Source organism: Euprymna scolopes, chromosome 10, assembly GCF_053919585.1.
Source record: "Euprymna scolopes isolate OS-2025 chromosome 10, ASM5391958v1, whole genome shotgun sequence".
In the NCBI taxonomy this organism is placed as follows: domain Eukaryota; kingdom Metazoa; phylum Mollusca; class Cephalopoda; order Sepiida; family Sepiolidae; genus Euprymna; species Euprymna scolopes.
In genome coordinates this window covers 73,175,010-73,192,705 of record NC_136491.1, presented here as the reverse complement: position 1 = coordinate 73,192,705, position 17,696 = coordinate 73,175,010, and the positions used below count along the sequence as shown (strand labels likewise).

Sequence of the window (17,696 nt, the reverse complement as noted above, 5' to 3'; positions counted from 1 at the left end):
ATCAAGAAGTTCTCAAAAGAGATACAATTCTAAATTGGCTTCATCCTCTTTGCACAAAAGGTACACTGTAAAAAAAGCCTCCTGAAGCACTAATGGCAGTAAGTATCATGAATGGCACCACTTCCATCCTTACAGATTAGCTATCACACAAACGTTTCAGCAAGCGGACCATGAAGCGGCTTTACTTTACGCATCAGATGGAACAGATTTTCGGAACAAATGAGAACCTCATTTTTTAATGGATGGTGAAGCTCATTTTTATCTGGATGGAACAGTTAATCAACAGAACTGTCGCTATTGGACAGGAGAAAATCCTGAAGAACTGCATGAAAAGCCACTGTGTAGCCAAATAGTAAGAGTATGGTGTGCTATAGGAGAAACTGAACTGATTTGACCTTACTTTTTAAAGATAATGCTGAAAATTATGTTACCGTTAACTCGGAACTTTACATCCTGATGATCAATAATTTCGTTTTGCCTGAGTTTAAACGAAATCGAATTTCAATCCAACATATGTGATTTCAGGATGGAGCGACAGCACATACGGAAATTTAATGGGCGTTTTCTGACAATTATTCTGGCGAACGGCCTATTTCCAGACTTGCTGAAAATCCATGGTCTCCTCGGTCTCCAGACTTGTCCAAATGTGTTTTTATTTTGTTTGTTTTGTTTGTTTTTTCTTGTGGAGTTATGCTAAGGGACGTTTTTATCAGAAAAAAATCAGGTAAGATTGAAGAATTAAGGGAAGGGGTTCGTCTTGTAATTGCAGAAATAGACAAAGACCTGCTGACAGAGTGGATGCAAACTTTGATGAACGCATTCATAACTGCAGCGCCCGAAAATGGACATCACATGAATCATATTATATTCCATACTATATTTTATAAAATGGCAAACCTTCCTGAATAAATTGACGAACAAATTATCTAATTTTCAATAAAATCTTATATTTCATGATTTTTAAAGCCCTGTTATTTCTGCTCCATCATACATACATATATATATATATATATATATATATATATATATATATATATATATATAACGTAATAAGTTTAAACTGAACAATAAATTTTCCAAGGAAAGGTAAACCTATCTGGTTATAAAAGCTCTATTCCGTTAAAAGGAGCAAACAACGAAGAAGATAAAGAGTAAACTTAAATAGAACTTTTATTGCATTATCAAGTGAATAAGGGTTACAGAAAGAGAGAAACTTCTTTATGCAATAGCATTTCGAAGCTAATACTTCTCGTCAGAAAAGGAGAAAGGTCAGCATAATACAAATGTTAAGTTAAAATGATAACACTGACTTTGAAAACATCTAAATTAGTAATGAAAAAACTTTTGAGATTTCTATTGGAAAAAATGATGGGAGTGATATTATGGAGATAGATAACCCATGAAAAATGAAGGCTAATAATATATATTAAACAATATATAAGAAGATTAAATAATTTTGTAATTATAAAAATACTAGCGAGGGGTACCCGGCGTTGCCGGGGTGTTTGGAGGTGTGTGTGGAAACTCCGGGGTTGGGGGGGGGTAAAAAATGTTTTGGTAGGTAAGTATGAGGATCGAACCCGAACCGTTGAGGCAAAGTTGTAAATTAAAGTGTGAAAAAAAAAACGTGCGACGTTAACGATTGCCCCATCGCGAGATGCTAACGGAAACACCTTTGAATTTATTTAACTACTTGGATTTGGCAGGTGCCCGTCTTAATGAGTTTATAAGGTCAAGTTTGCCTGCGGGATAGTATTTCATTTACTGCTGAACGTTTTTTTTTTTTTTTTGCCCTCAAGATGTTATAGGAAAAAGACTAACCAACATGCAGCGAGCGACAAATGTTGAATAATTATCTCCCCGAAATCGAGCAAATTAAATAGACAGGCGAGCTTCGTTGTTAACTGTGAGATATTACGATTTATATGTGATATAAAAGGTTTTAAAAAGTTGTGAAGCGACCGACCGCTTCTCTGAAAAAAGCCTTTTGTAGACATACAGAAAAAGCGAACACACATACAAACATGCATACATTTTCGCTTTTATATTTATAGATTTAAAAATTTCAAAGCTTTTGGAAAAAAAATTTTTTTTAATTTTAACTATTCTCAAAACTTCAAAAAAATTACAATAAACTTCTGATAAATCTCCATCATATCAACCTCCCATATTTCTTTTTCAATTTTAACTTAAAAGTTTTTTCCATTTCTAATTTGAATGTTTTCAAAGTTGGTCTTGTTTTTTACCTTTAAATTTGTATAATGCCGGCTTTTTCTCACCTTTTAATGGGAGGCATTTAGCTTTGAAATATTATGACCTAAAAAGTGTCTCCCTTATTCCCCATTTCTATAACTCTTATTGACTTGATATTGCAATAAAGTTCATATGTAACTTTTCACTTCATCTTAACTTATTATATATATATATATATATATATATATATATATATATATATATATATATATATATCAAGACAAGGAAGCAAATTAATACCAGTAATAACGTTATCGCCATAAAAAAATTTTTTTAAATTCACGACATAAATTGATAAGCAATAAATTAGCTCGTCATTTTAAACAGGCTCTTCTTACTGTGTCGGTTAACACATCCGACTACAGATTGTTCGTTCTGGATTCGATTCTTGTTATTATACTCGGCCACGCTGATGAACCGTAATGATAACAAAATACCTGTCCATGATTAACTATTTTATCTCTTTATCTATCCATCTATCTATTTATATGTGCGTTTGTGTCACTTATGTTGTCTAATTTATCATTCTATTTAGTCTAATGATATTTAGATGTTGATATTTAACTATGAATTTTTATTTATATAGAGTAGCTTGGGTTTTATATAGAGTAGCTTAATTTTTATTTAAAATCTATGATGTAGTCTTCGATATAATTAATTTGCTAGTTATGTTTCATGCTTAGGATAGCTTGTACATTTCCCATTTTATGTTGCTACAGTTCAAACTAATGGGTGACATGTTGACGAAAATGATATTTGAAACTAAAGCCTGACAAACCAAAACAAACTTCTATGCAATACGTCTTTAAAACAAATCATGTCTGTTAACTCGGTGTTTTTACAGATAAAATTATTTAAAACGTATGCATAGCGCATATTCTTGCAGATAGACATAAAAAAGTATGAAACAAAAACTCAAATATGGAATTTCGCCCTCGTAAACAAACAGAGCAATTAACATATCTTAATGCATGAATTAATAATTGACAACTCGACCTGAACATGACATCGATATCATGTGTCCTTGATTAATCATCAGGAAAGATAATAAATTCGTTAGTGATAAAAACAGAACCCAGTTTATATTCGACAAATCATACTTTATGCAAGCACGTCGGCGTATAGAAATCATTGTAAAAACTCGACAGGATTCATGCTAAAACCTTTTGCCCTATTCGTCATAATTATTCTCAGAAATTATTCAAAAACGCATTCTCACAATTAAGCACACCTGACCAAACAGAATTATGCGCCCCCACTCAGACGAGATTTTTTTTATTTGTAGATTTATAGTCATGGCCTGTTTATCGATAGATAACATTTTTTATTGAGTAATACGATACATTTGTAATCTTTCGGTTTGTCTTCATGAAAATACCATCAAAAAGAACCTTTACTAATTTTGTTTTCATTTCCGTAAGAAACTAAAGAAGTCATTAACAATTTTTATGTTTGGTAAATTACTAAAAATAGAATTGGAGTATCATTAAGATGCACACATTTAATCTGCGCGTTTATCAATAAGCTGTTTAGCGATGGATGAAGCTTATTCTTCAGTGTTCAAAATGAAAATTCTTATATTCACTTGAATTGGTAAAAACAAATACAAAACATTTAAGACAATTACATGCATTTCTCTAATCTGACGTTTTGTTTTCTTCAATAAAGGTTTGAGCTAAAATCCACGCCAAAGCTAACAACTGCTTTAGGGCAGCTTCACTCGATCCATTGTCAAGCAATGGGAAAGCAAAATAATGCATGTCTCAACTCTCTCACGTACACGGTCATAAGCATACGCACCATGACGCTATCAATCATGCCAGTTATTATAGGTGCCACAGGGCTTATGAAGAAGAACCTGAAGTCCTACCTAACTAATATTCCTGGGGAACCAAATGAAAAAGAGATCCAGACAATTGCACTTAAGGAAACAACGAGGATGCTAAAAAACGCTCCCAGTTGGTTTCAATAAAAATTAGGGCAATGTTGGCAGCTGGTTTGGCTGCCCCATACCCAGCGTTACAATCTTTAAAGGAAGAAAATTAAACAAAAAACGTTAGTGCATACACCTGCACACAATTCATTTACTCTTTCGCATTGCCGTCTGCTCGTCAAAAACAAATGTATAAATTATTCATTTAAATACTCCTAATATTTCAAGTTTTTACAATGAAAACATACGCATCAAATACACAGTACTTTTATCAATAACTTTAAATCAACTGTAATCCGTATAATTGAGGGAGGAATTCGGATTACAATTTTTCAGACCTATGAATAATTCATTGGCCTTAAATTATTATCGACTTAGACTTCTTCGATATCTCAGCTAAAAGAATCCCTGTTGTTCTGCAAGGACTCTCAAAATATAAACAGGCATTCTATTGTTTCCTAGCTATGCAAACTTCCATTTTAAGTATATGTAAAATATCTTTTTTGTAGAAGTTATGTTTTTGAATTCGTTATTTTGTTTGTGTTTATTTCTCTCGTTCTCTCTCTCTCTCACACACATATTTGTTTGACCGAAAAAAAAACAGTTTTCATTAAAAACGTTTCTCAAAATCTGCCTCTCCGCAAAAAATTTCCTTTCCCAAATATCAGTCACTTCCCGTCTTTCAATGTTATTTACTAATGAGTCAACACTTATGAAGAAAAAAGCTACTCGAGGATAGCATTTAATGCAAGGCTTGAAAACGGTGAATGAACTTAACAAAAAGTTATTACTTATGTAGAACGTTTAAGACAAATAGCTTTTGACATTGGATTTAAAGATGACTATGTCGCAGTCTGCAAGTAAGTAATCCTAATGTAATGTGCTCTACAGATTGGAAGTTCTTCAAAAGAAACATTTTGTTCGTTGAAATTTCCTTTGATTTTAGACACTCGCGTGGAGGAAAGGAAAGTTATTTCCGGTTCTGATAAAGAAGCGAGTTCTTTCTGTGAATGTGTTACAGATAAGAATAAGAGATTGGAGTTCAGTCAAGCACCTTCCATGAAAGTAAGGATAGTTAAGAAGTAGTAGCAACGTCTCATGTGTGAGATGGCGCCTGTGGAGAAGAAAAGAAATCATCCCCACTAAATTTCTAGATAGATTTTATGTTTTGTTAAGACATGAAAAAGTTCTATGAGCACCATCTCTTAAGATTTGACAGCATAGGGCGTATCTGCCATTTATATAGGTATAGGTCGGGGATTTTCTGGCACAGTAGAAGTTTCAACTATTTTTCTATTAATCTTAGAAACAGGTTAGAATTTAAAATATCTATATCGATTTAGAGTTAAAGACAGTCATTGGAGTTTATCGAAACCAGCATTTTTTTGAAAGAGAGATCAATCCATTTAAACTTATTCTTTCATCTATTAAGGAAAAGAAAAGGTGTAAGGTTTCGAACGCAATTTTCAATCAGACGGTTATTTCTTAAACTTATTAGTATCCAATTTTATTTTATTTGTTACCAAAAGTCTTTTATAGATACATTATTTGATACGTATTATATAAATTAATATTTATAATAATATTCTTTTTAAAGAAATTCATGTCCCCCTTTTACAATCCAAGTTTTAGAGTATGAAATATAATGAAGTTACTTTCAAAAATCTACATGACTTTATAAAATAGGGCATTCATTTATACCATAAACATAGTGTTGCAGAAACATCTGACACTTGACAAAAGGTAAACGAAATAACAAGTACAGGGATGTAGTTCTGGATGGACGAGCTCGCTGCCGGGCGCTCCTATGCCTTGAAACGGGACTCTGCTCCAACACAAAAGGTTAAGGCGACCGTGCTGCTCAAAAATGTTCCTCATCACTGATCGTCAGACTTCAGTCGCCCTCCTCACCCGATTACAACTACCTTGCTATTTCTTCTAAGACGTAATCAAACAAGACGAAGATGAACAAGCACACCCATAACACTATCGACTCTCGGAAGGTTGCAAACATGGATTTGTTCGCCAAAGCATGTGACTCATTTCGCGCCTGCGTTGAAATGGTGGACTCTGCCGACAGCTGATTCATTGAAAATTAATGTATTATGTGCATCTAACTGTTGATAAATGAAATATTGTGGGCTCATAACTCCAATTTTGTGTTCTAATCTGGTCTCCGATTGTCGGATCCGTACTGATATATATATATATATATATATATATATATATATATATATATGTGTGTGTGTGTGTGCGTGCGCGTGTCAGGTATTTTCTAGTGCAGTAGCGTTTACCTTTTGTCAAATCACGTTGACACACCTGTTCCCGTCAGATCATCGAAGTTAAGCAACGTTGAGCCTGGCTATACAAGATCGATGACATTTGGGAATTCTAGGCGCTGTATGTGCTTTCCGCTTATCTTGGCATTGTTTCCAGTCGTCCTGAGCCTCCACTTGCCACTGGTATTTAACAATGTCGACTCAGGAAAGGTGTGGTCGGAGATTGCGCAACTGTTGCCACAAAAATTTCACGCGCAGGATCCCTTACAGTGGATATCCATAGTCTGTTAATACTGAAGGAGGTCTATATATATTATTTTAAAAAATATAATTATCCACTGATACGTGTTTCGTCGTTTACAACTGATCAGAGTGGCTGAAACTAGCGAGATTCGAAATCGGGATCCCATGATAAGAAGCCTAAACCTCGCGGCTACCTCGCACAGCTACTAAATGTATCGCGTTTTTATGTAAATGTTTTCATTTTGTTTTTTGTTTTTTTAATGAATTCAATTATTTATACGAAAGTACATTTTTACCTAATCGCGAGATGGAAAGAATTGTCCCTTTGACCAACTTGGTACCCTCTAAATGGGGAGCGACATACATATTATTTTTAAAATATAATTATCCACTATATATATATATATATATATATATATATATATATATATATATATATATATATATATATATTAAATTCTACTAAAGCAGACCATAGGATTAGTTCGCCTAAGCGCGGTCAAACAAAAACTATGTAAGTCAGCAATTACTGGAGATACAATTACAAGATTTAGCATTACTATCCCGCCGCGTTTAACCACTTCAAGAAGGCCAGAGAAGGAGTCGGCCGAAACGTGGTGAAACAATAACTATGAGCATAAGGATAACAGTCCACAAAATAATGAATACACAAAGTATGAAACCTCATCTCAAAGGATTCAAAAAGAATAACACCGAAAACACCGATGTTTATCACTGACTACATTATCACTGAAAATATATAAATGTTACTGGAATAAAGTTAAATGCTATAAACGCTAATGGGTTAAGTTCAATTCAAATTGTATGTTTTCATTAGTCATTATTAAAGCTATGACAACATCATGTTCTTTTCATTGTTTTGACTCTCGAGTATATATCCAACATAGTTAGACACAGTTAACCAACCGAGAACCACATCACTGTATAAAAGCATATAAGATATTAACGGATACACACTCGAGAGTCAAAAGAATGAAAAGAATATGCTGTTGTGTTAGCCGTAGGCATTATATAGAAAACTGCGGATAACATAGTGTTCATCTAATACGTACTAATCAGATAGATTGTTGCCATTGTTTTTTTTTTCTCTGATATCTTTCTAGTTAGAATACATTATAGAAAGACATCTTGTGCTTACAAAAAGGATCACGTGAAGGTTTCAAACATTATAAGTGGATTTCTTTTTTCTGTACAACGAACTGGATTCAAATATGATGTAGATTGGTTTTCAATCAGCACCATTAACCACCATGATCATCCATATAGGATTGGAATTAAATAATGTTACGATGACAGAAGCAGAAATTTCTCTTTTATTATTACAATCAATTACACTAATTATATTTGGTGATGTTCTTTTTTTTGATCGTTTAAACATGCCAGAATAGAATTGATTATTATATTTAGTACTGTTCGTTTTTCTTTTTCACAAATTAATAAAACAATTCACACAAAAATGATTTTTATATTAATTAGTCAACAAAAATTCTCGATTTTCAATTAGGAAATTTTTTTAAAAATCTTTTCTCATTGAAAATCAATAAAACAATTTTGGATCGTTTGGTAAAAATACTGAATGAAAAAATAGAAATCTATAGCAGGTGATCATAAAGTGTTTTTTTTTTAATCTCTAAACAGGCACAGTCACATTTTTAGTAAATGAAAAGCTAATAGGTAAAAAAAAAATCATAATTATATTACTGAAATAAGAAGACAGATGTCGGTAAATGATAACTTCCCAACATACATTTCATTGAAAACACTGAAGTGCAAGAACACCGTTCGTGGTGGCTGATCTAATGATTGCCTGAAGATACCATTCACCGACAGAGATGATGTATTATTTAGCTCACGTATATCAATATTTGCTTACAGTCGTGCTGCCTCTCTAACCGGAGACAGAGAAATCATCCAAATAAAGTTATCGGGAAAGCGGGAGACTGGTCATATGGTTATTGTCTGAAAAAAGGACGTTCATTAAAAGCCGCGGGTGGGTTGTATGCTTGGCACGAGATTCAAGTTGACATACGGTATACACAGAACGTCGATAAAGGGGGTGCTTTAGACTATAGCAAATAAAGACGCGTGTGCGCATGCACATATGGATTTTAATCAATAGCCGACAATCTCCGATCCAGTTCTATAAAAATAGTTTACCTAGTTGCACATATACTACCCGAGAAAATTCAGTGTGTGTATATGTGTACTAAAATATAAATAAATTGAGAAAATACAGCATTTCAGAATAAATGTTAATTTCTCACACTTTGAAACAATATGACGGGTCGCATTGCTTCTTGAGACGTTTACGAGCACCGATCCATGGTCCAGTGGTTATCATCGCAATGTTTTAGGTTCCATCCACGGCTAATAAAAGGTGCTTTTTTAGTTGTTATACAGCGAAACAATACTGTATGTGGATGACTATGTCTCTATATATACATATATATACATATATATATATGTATATATATACATATATATACATATATATATATACATATATATATATATATATATATATATATATATATATATATATATATTATTACAACCTTCTGTCTAATTATACATTGGCATGCCTTTGAGGTGTCTAAGTTTTTATATCGCGGACATGAGATGGGGTGATGTTTATATCATCTAATGTGGCTTCAGTCCCCATAGGGAAATTTGGGAGGGTGTTGTCTGTTGGTACTAAGGTGGAGTTGGAGGCGAATCGCCGAGAAAGCAGTTCCGCCTTCTCCATTACTGTGCATGCAACGTTCTGGTTGTTGCTTAGTGGAGGAATTACAGATTACCCTTTATTCACTACACTATTATAGATTTTCCAGAAATCACGAGTTCCTATCTTTTGCGATTCTATGCGTTACCTGATTAATTCATCATTTTCTTTTGGCTGTTGCTATTTCACGCTTACAATAATTTCTACCATCTACAAATGTTGCCTATTTGTATTTGACTTATGACGTATAAACCAGCGGAAAGCATGCTGTCTTTGTGCAATAGCAGCTGCATAATTTGCAGTGAACCATGGGGGTGAGTGGGGCTTGCTATGATACTTCCGTGTGGGAACATGTGCTTCTGTGTCCGCTTTGCACTATTCAGTTGTCTCGTTGGCACACTGTTTAGCAGGAAGAGAGATGATATCGGTCCATGGGGCATCTCGGATGTGTTCTCTAATGACTTCCCAGTCAGCCCTATTGTAGTACCTTGTTGTTTTGAGAAATGATTCCTAACCTTGAGGTTAGGATTTAAATGTCATGTCAACTGATACCACTAGGTGGTCTGTGTTTCCTAGTGGAATGTGAGCATTAGTCCTCAGGTACTATGGTGAGAAATAGGTCTAGAAGTGACGCTTTCTGAGGTTCATGATCTGGTAGGCGGGTTGGGAACTATGTAGGAGAATGGGCTATAGAGAAGCTATAAGTAGAGCGTCCAGCTGCATTTGTGTAACCTGAGAATCTAAGCCAATTTTTATGGTCGACATTAAAGTCACCAACCACATGTATTTGGGCGTCGGGCGTTACTATCTAAGGAGAGTGCTGCATCTATACTATCAGAGACATGATCGATTAGGGTACAATCCTGACTTGATGGAGAACGGTAGGGAAAATATAAGTAACTAACGCAGTGATGAAATGTTAGCCGAAAGCTCATAAAAGCTTGGTTATCCGATTCAATATTTTTCTCTCTAGTTAAAGGGAAGGTGCTACGAATATAGACACCAAGCCCGTGCATATATCTATCCGAGTCCTTACGGCAAAGAGGGAGATATCCTGTCATGTTAAAGTAGTTAGAGGGGATTGAAGAGTGTAAGTTTGTTTCACTTAATGCTAAGATATCCGGGGAGTTTACTAAAAGGGAAGACTTTACATCATCTACGTTACCTCTAAGCCCACTGATATTTGTGAAAGCGAGCCTCAAGGGTGGGGGCGAATTGGTTTTGTTTGGGTTGTCATTTCATTATGTTTTAGTTTAATGTCAAGAAAGGGAAAACTGGAAACGATAGAAGGCATGGAACTACCCAACTAAACAGAAATGAGGGCACTAGGGAAAAAGACGACTATAAATACTTGGGGATTCTGGAAGCGGACACCATCAAAGCAACAGAAATGAAAGAGAAAGTTGGAAAGGAATACCTCCGGAGAACAAGAAAACTCCTGGAAACTAAATTATGTAGTAGAAACCTAATAAAAGGTATTAATACATGGGCAGTATCACTAGTAAGATACTCTGGACCGGTTATAGTGTGGACAAAAGAAGAACTGAGACAACTCGACCAGAAAACCAGGAAACTCATGACCATGCATAATGCACTACACCCAAAGGACGATATTGACAAACTCTACGTGAAAAGGAAAGACGGCGGGAGAGGACTGATCTGTATAGAAGACTGTGTGAAGGACACGAAAAAAGAACTAGAAAAATACATAATGCAAAACACTGAAAGGATAATTATGGCAGCGAGAGACACTGAAAAAAACAACAAAACAGAAAACAGAGAGACAAACGACAAAACGAGAAAAGAGAAATGGGAAGAGAAACAACTCCACGGAAGATTCATAAGAATGACAAAAGATGAGAATAACGAAAACACCTGGACATGGATGCGAAAAGGACATATAAACCCAGAAACTGAATCTCTAATAACTGCAGCACAAGATAACTCGATAAGAACCAACCATATCAAAGCAAGGATCGATAAAACACAAGAAAACAGCAAATGCAGACTCTGTGGACAAAGAGACGAAACGATAAACCATATAGTAAGCGAATGCAGCAAAATTGCCCAAAAGGAATACAAAAACAGGCATGACCAAGTGGGGAGGGTGGTACACTGGGAATTGTGTAAACGACTGTATTTTGAGCGTACAGACAAATGGTACAAGCATAAACCTGCAACAGCACTCGGAAACGAGAACCACAAAATCCTATTGTACATGGACATACAGACGGACAAACCCATCCAAGCAAGAAGACCAGATGTCGTAATAATTAACAAGAAAAAAAAATCCTGTCAAATCGTGGACTTTGCAGTTCCAGCTGACCACAGGCTGAGTATGAAAGAAAAGGAGAAACGAAGCAAATACACAAAGCTAGCCAGAGAGTTAAAAGGGATTTGGATGATGAAGAAAGTCCAAATAGTACCGATAATAGTAGGAGCACTAGGAACAATCCCGAAAGACTTCGAAAAAAGAATGTCAGAAATTGGAATCAGAGCAATAACTGACGACAATAACTAACGATAATGAAAACGACTGAAATATTAAGGAAATCCCTTGAATGCGGAGAATAATACAATACAATATAACGAATAAGCGTTACAGGGAATGAAGAACACCGAAACTGCATATTTACATGTTCTACACCCCCCCCCCATCATGCATCCCCCCAATGTTCCATCACCAATCCCCCCCAAAAAAAATGATACCAAAGGGCCGAGAAGGGTCAATAAGGACTGAAAGACCGGGGAGCGAGCGCCAACCAGACCTCGGCTGGACAAGCACAAAGAGTACTGGGATCTTGGGGAGGCTGAGTGCCACTCAAATTCCAGTATAAACCAATGGCCACTACCAGCGAGAAATCAATGGTAAGCGGCTGTTGCGATGATGCAAATTCATTATGCAAATGCTATCGAAGGAGGTGGAGAGAGCTGGACGTCTGGGGAGACTTGTTGTCACTCAGCTTCCAGAGAATACCACAGTTTTCCAATCAGATCGTTTGTTGACTTCTGTGAAAGCTCCATATGAGCCAATAATAATAATAATAATAATAATAATAATAATAATAATAATAATAATTGTTTATATAATATCAAGCATCCGTTAAGGTTCCGTGGTGTGGCGGTTGTTATGTCTGCTTAACATGCAGAAGGTCGCGAGCTCGAAAGTCGGTGGAATCTAGAATAATTAAATTTTGTTTTCATATTCAGTTTCGCAACGCTCTTCTTTTTATATGCATACATAAATTATTCGCAAAAAAAGAAATGTCTTTATTAAGTTCCAGAATATTTGAGATATGCATTAATCATTTGAATCAATTCAAGTATTCGGATTTAATAATATTAAATATAATATTAGGCCGTCGTTAACGTTCCGTGGTGTAGTCGATATTACGTCTGCTTAACACGATGATGAAAAGTAAAACATTGAAATATGTTAAAACATACGAAATGACCGAAACCTCCTATGCAAATTCTTTAAACTCAGTACCATTTCTAAAACATGTTTCACAAAATTAAATGTATATTTCATCCTTGTTTACAATTTATTACATTTATTCCAGATAGACTGCTTCTCTCAAATTCATACTCTCACAAAGAATATAGCAAAGCGTTTTACTCTTCTCTCACTCCATCTATATGCACCATATTATTTCCTTAATAGGTATAATAATTATAAAATCACTCTTTATGAATATCATTTTTAACTCACATTCTTTCCCAAATACTACACTATATCAGTAAAATAAACAAAAGATAGTTCGCCAATTTCGCTTATATTCTGCCTGGCATCCTGACTATAGTCCAGAAATAAGGGAATATCGGAATGGTTTTACGTTAGCAGTGCAGTCTGCTATTCATAATGCTTTGAATTATTCTTTAAAGTGCCGAAATAGATTACAGAACATCTCGAATGATATTCAAAATGATGTATTTACCTCCCCTGAATGTTTTCTAAAATATCACTTGTTTATTTCCATAAAGCTTACTAATTATTCTGGCAGGTTACAATGGTTCAGTGGTTAACGACACGGACTGATGATCTAAGTGTCCCAGGTTCGAATACAATTCATTTCACAAAATCACTTTCATATAGATTATTGGTAACCTTCACGTGGTCTATCACATAAATATATGATGACTTTCTAGAAAGGATCCTGGCTACAAAATTATCGGGAAAACCAATGCCAATAATATAATCTTCGGGTTCATACAAAATGATGATGACGTATTATTCTTTCTCTTGCGTGAAAATCTGATATTGCCTTATTTTTTTTAACATAACATAACTATTTCATCTCTTCTGCAGATGACTGAGAACTTATTTTCGTTGCCGTTACTTGTGTTGCCATAATTTTGCAATTCCTCATTAGTGGTTCGCAAAAGTGGATAGTCATTTTTTTTTGTTAAAAAATTAACATAGTTACATCAGAACAAAAAACAATATTTTCCTTCGTTCTGAAAGATTTCTTTTTTAATATCAACGTCAATATCAATCCAATTATATTCTTCCTTCGTTTCCGAAAGATTTTTTTTCAATATCAACGTCATCAGAATCTTCCATCCAAGTTGACATCTGCTAACGGATTTTTAACGGTAAATAATGTAGCGTGGCTTTCCTTCTTTCTCTCCTTTTTATAGTTCTTTCTTGTTTTTGTGGATAGAAAAAAAAACAATGGCGTTTTTCTAAATTCTCACAGAATATATAGATGTGTTTGCCAACGCGCTGTTATGTTCGATACTTAATGGATAAATTTACAAAATGGAACGAAAAAAAAATGTATTTTTTATAATAAAAGACAATACGGTTTTGTTCATTTATTTTATCAAATATTCAAAGTTTATGCTGCAGAATTCAATGATTCTTCATTCACAGAGTCATTCTCTGCAATTTATTAGTGCCTAATGCGACCGATTTATGTCCTAGTTCGGATACATCTACAAAAAAATCTTTCTGGAGATATTTTACACAACATGGGAGTATAACAGTTTCATGGAGCAGTTAGTCGAAACACATACGATCTTCGTGGCATTAGACAATATTCAGTATCGAATCATTATGAAACAATATGACCAGTTCCCTGAACCAGGACAGTATCACATACATGTTAAACTAGGTAGCAGTCGTTTCCAAAATCTCCCTTTTCTGCTCGCCGCCTGACCATATTCCTTGAACAGTCATTTTTGCATAATCTATTCTTAGCAATCGTATCGGCTCCTAGATAAAATGTGAGTCATTTTTACTTACATACTGACACCCTCCCGCTCTCTTCTATTATCCTGATAACACATGCTTTTATCGATTGTGATGGAACAATTAATGTAGTCTTTCCGCTAGTAACTACGTCTGTGATTTTTACAATCTTGTGTATATTTTTCTTATGTATCTATCACGTTTTTTATCTCTTTTCCTGGTTTTCTTCTACAGTTGCCGCATGTGATAACAACCCTCACAAAAAAAACTAGAGCATAGTAACGGACGCAACAAGAGACACTCGTGAACTACTCTCTCACTGATAAAGCAGGCACACTAATATGCACGCACATCTACAGTATCCATCTCATTTATACACAACCAGCTGTACCCGGCCACGCGTTTCTGTGGCTCAATTAATTGCCGAAATTCCCTGGTAAATAAAAATTGCGAAATATGAAACGGCTAGCAAAACAGAATCGTTCATTTAACTGGAATTTGCATACAAATGACAAAATAAATCAATGTAATCTACTGTTGTTTGTTTATTTTTTGGCGTTGTAAATTTGAAACTACTTTTTTTTAATAAATACTATTCATAGAAAAACTAAAAAAAAAAAATAATTAAAATAAATACTATTTCACAAAATCCACTTCTCTTTAAATGCAAAATATGTCGGTAAAAAACAACAGTTGATTGTATGTATTTATTTTATTAGTCGGAAAAAAAAAGATTTATGTGAAAAGAAATGTTTGCGTACGTAAGCGTCCAGTAGCGACCATTTGGTGGACATATAGTGACTAAAAACACTATAAACTTGATCAGATAGGTAGAAGAGTAACTTATCTGGACTTTGATAACATTTATTTGTATATAATCATGTATTTTTACCACTTCTCCGTACGTAATAAATAGTCGGAAAAGATTTAAAAAAAAAAAAAAAAACAATTTACAACGCCCCCACAAAAAAAAAACAACAGTCGACTTTATTTATTTAATTAATTATCATCATTCAAATTCCAGTAAAATTAACGATTCTCTCTCGGAAAGTGTGTTTCGTTGGATTTGTCTGACAATGAAATTTTTGGTAAAACGCACGCTAAAACAAACACATGCACACAGACATACTCATGCGCAACCTATAATAAGAATTACACGCATTGATAGAGAGAGAGAGAAAGAGTGGTGTGCTGAGGATAGCCTTTCAACGCAGAAAAATAATAAGCAGCAGTAGTATCGTCCGCACACACAAGCACACACACACACAAACATAAACACAAACGCACAAAAAACACATAAAAATAACACACACACTCAAACACAAACGCACACAAAAACACATAAAAATAACACACACATAAACGACTAATAAACAAGGCATTTAAATGAATTGTGGCCGTGCGGAATAATGTGTCGGTTAGTGACGCCATATTTTATTTTTTTAATAACCGTTCGTTTATATAGGGCTCATTCGAATTCGAAAATAGAATGTTCAGAGCTCAGCCAATCAGAATAGGCAGAATATGGCTAAGGAGCCGTTATCATTTATGGATTGTAGAAGAGAAAGCTTATGTTACGTCCATATGTTTATGATCCAGTTACGATGTTACCACATCATCTGTTATAAGTGTAGATTTCCTCCTGGTGTTACCTTGTGGTGGTAGGAGGACTAAATATTTAGAGGGAAAATAGGAACTCTTTTATTTAAAGATGTTGTAATTGTGATGGCGTTGCTCCTAGGATGCAATGTAGCATTTTATTATAAGGACTAAATGTGTCTATAATGGCGTTCTAAAGTTACATGAGATAGTGGCTAATTATCTCGACATATTTAATTTGTGTGTGGCATATGTTGTTGCAACGCTACGGTAGTTTGGTCGAGAGGGGAATTTCTGCAGTGTTTTTTTTTTATTATATAAGAGACGTAACACGCAAACTCACCCATATGTACTGAAGTTTTTCTTACATACAAAACAACTTTTTTTATTTAGAATGTGCTTGTTACACTTTGAACTTCCAATCTTCACCAACCCCATATTTTGATTGTTTTAATAAGGTGTCAAAAATATATATATTGATCGATTTTCTCATTTTTGTTTAAAAACTATTCCTTCTCTCTTTTTTATTCCGACTTAATGTGTACACAAAAAAAAAACGAAATCATAGCACACAAAACGGCGACTATGTATCTTGGAAAGAACGTAAACACGTTTTTAAAGGTCAATGATCATCAGTGCAGAAGTCAGAGGACCACGTGATTTGTCTCTCTCTTAGCCGGCGAAATTTAAAAAAGCGAACGCCTCTTGTCAATAGTGAGGGCAGAGCACGCTGTGTTACCGGTTTAGCGTAACGAGCTATCAGTTTGTCATTTTTTCTACCAGTCTATCACTCAAGTATCCAATTCGTGTCTTATGTTTTCTGTAATTGTACTTTTAAAATCAACTTTAAAAAAAAAAACACCGGCGTGCGAGTGATTGTATTCCACAGATTATAAATAACAATCGATTTACAACTGAGTTCGACTACGACGCACGTGTATAACAGTTATACACGCTTGACACATTACAAAAATGTTATGGAGAAAATATTTTACAGTCTTAAAGGCGCAAATAAAGACAATTTACAGAATGTTTGGATAAAATATAGACAGACAAACGATACGTATTATTATAATGGTTATTTGCATGTATTTTAAAAATGCGTTCTTTTTTTGCAGTAGACTTGCCTATTTGAACACTGCGGTCACGTGGCAAACAATCGCATGTTCTTTGACAGGCGATGGGCGATAATTTACAGAGAATAAACAGATTATGAGCCAGGAGGACAGTAAGTAAATATTGATATACGTGAACGACTATAATAACTCAGTAATCGATACTTTTTGTAAGTTAGTAAATGATATCCCACCAGCGAACTGGCCTAGACTGTCGAGTTCAATATAAATTATGCTGATAACTGATCAATTAAGGACATCTGTTTCTTTAAGGTTTCAGTTGCATGTTAGTCGATTTTTTTTCTCCCATAACAATAATAAAAAGAAAATATTTTCT

At 34.6% G+C, this 17,696-nt stretch overlaps 1 long non-coding RNA gene across 1 annotated transcript in view; it reads left to right on the top strand.

Annotated features, from left to right (window-relative positions):
* LOC145286492 (uncharacterized) overlaps positions 1–17,435 on the top strand; it is a 318,198-nt gene extending 300,763 nt beyond the window's left edge. The window contains exon 3 of the long non-coding RNA XR_013869161.1: positions 17,363–17,435. This is a non-coding gene — a long non-coding RNA (uncharacterized LOC145286492). The remainder of the gene's footprint in view (positions 1–17,362) is intronic.
* Positions 17,436–17,696: the final 261 nt, after the last annotated feature.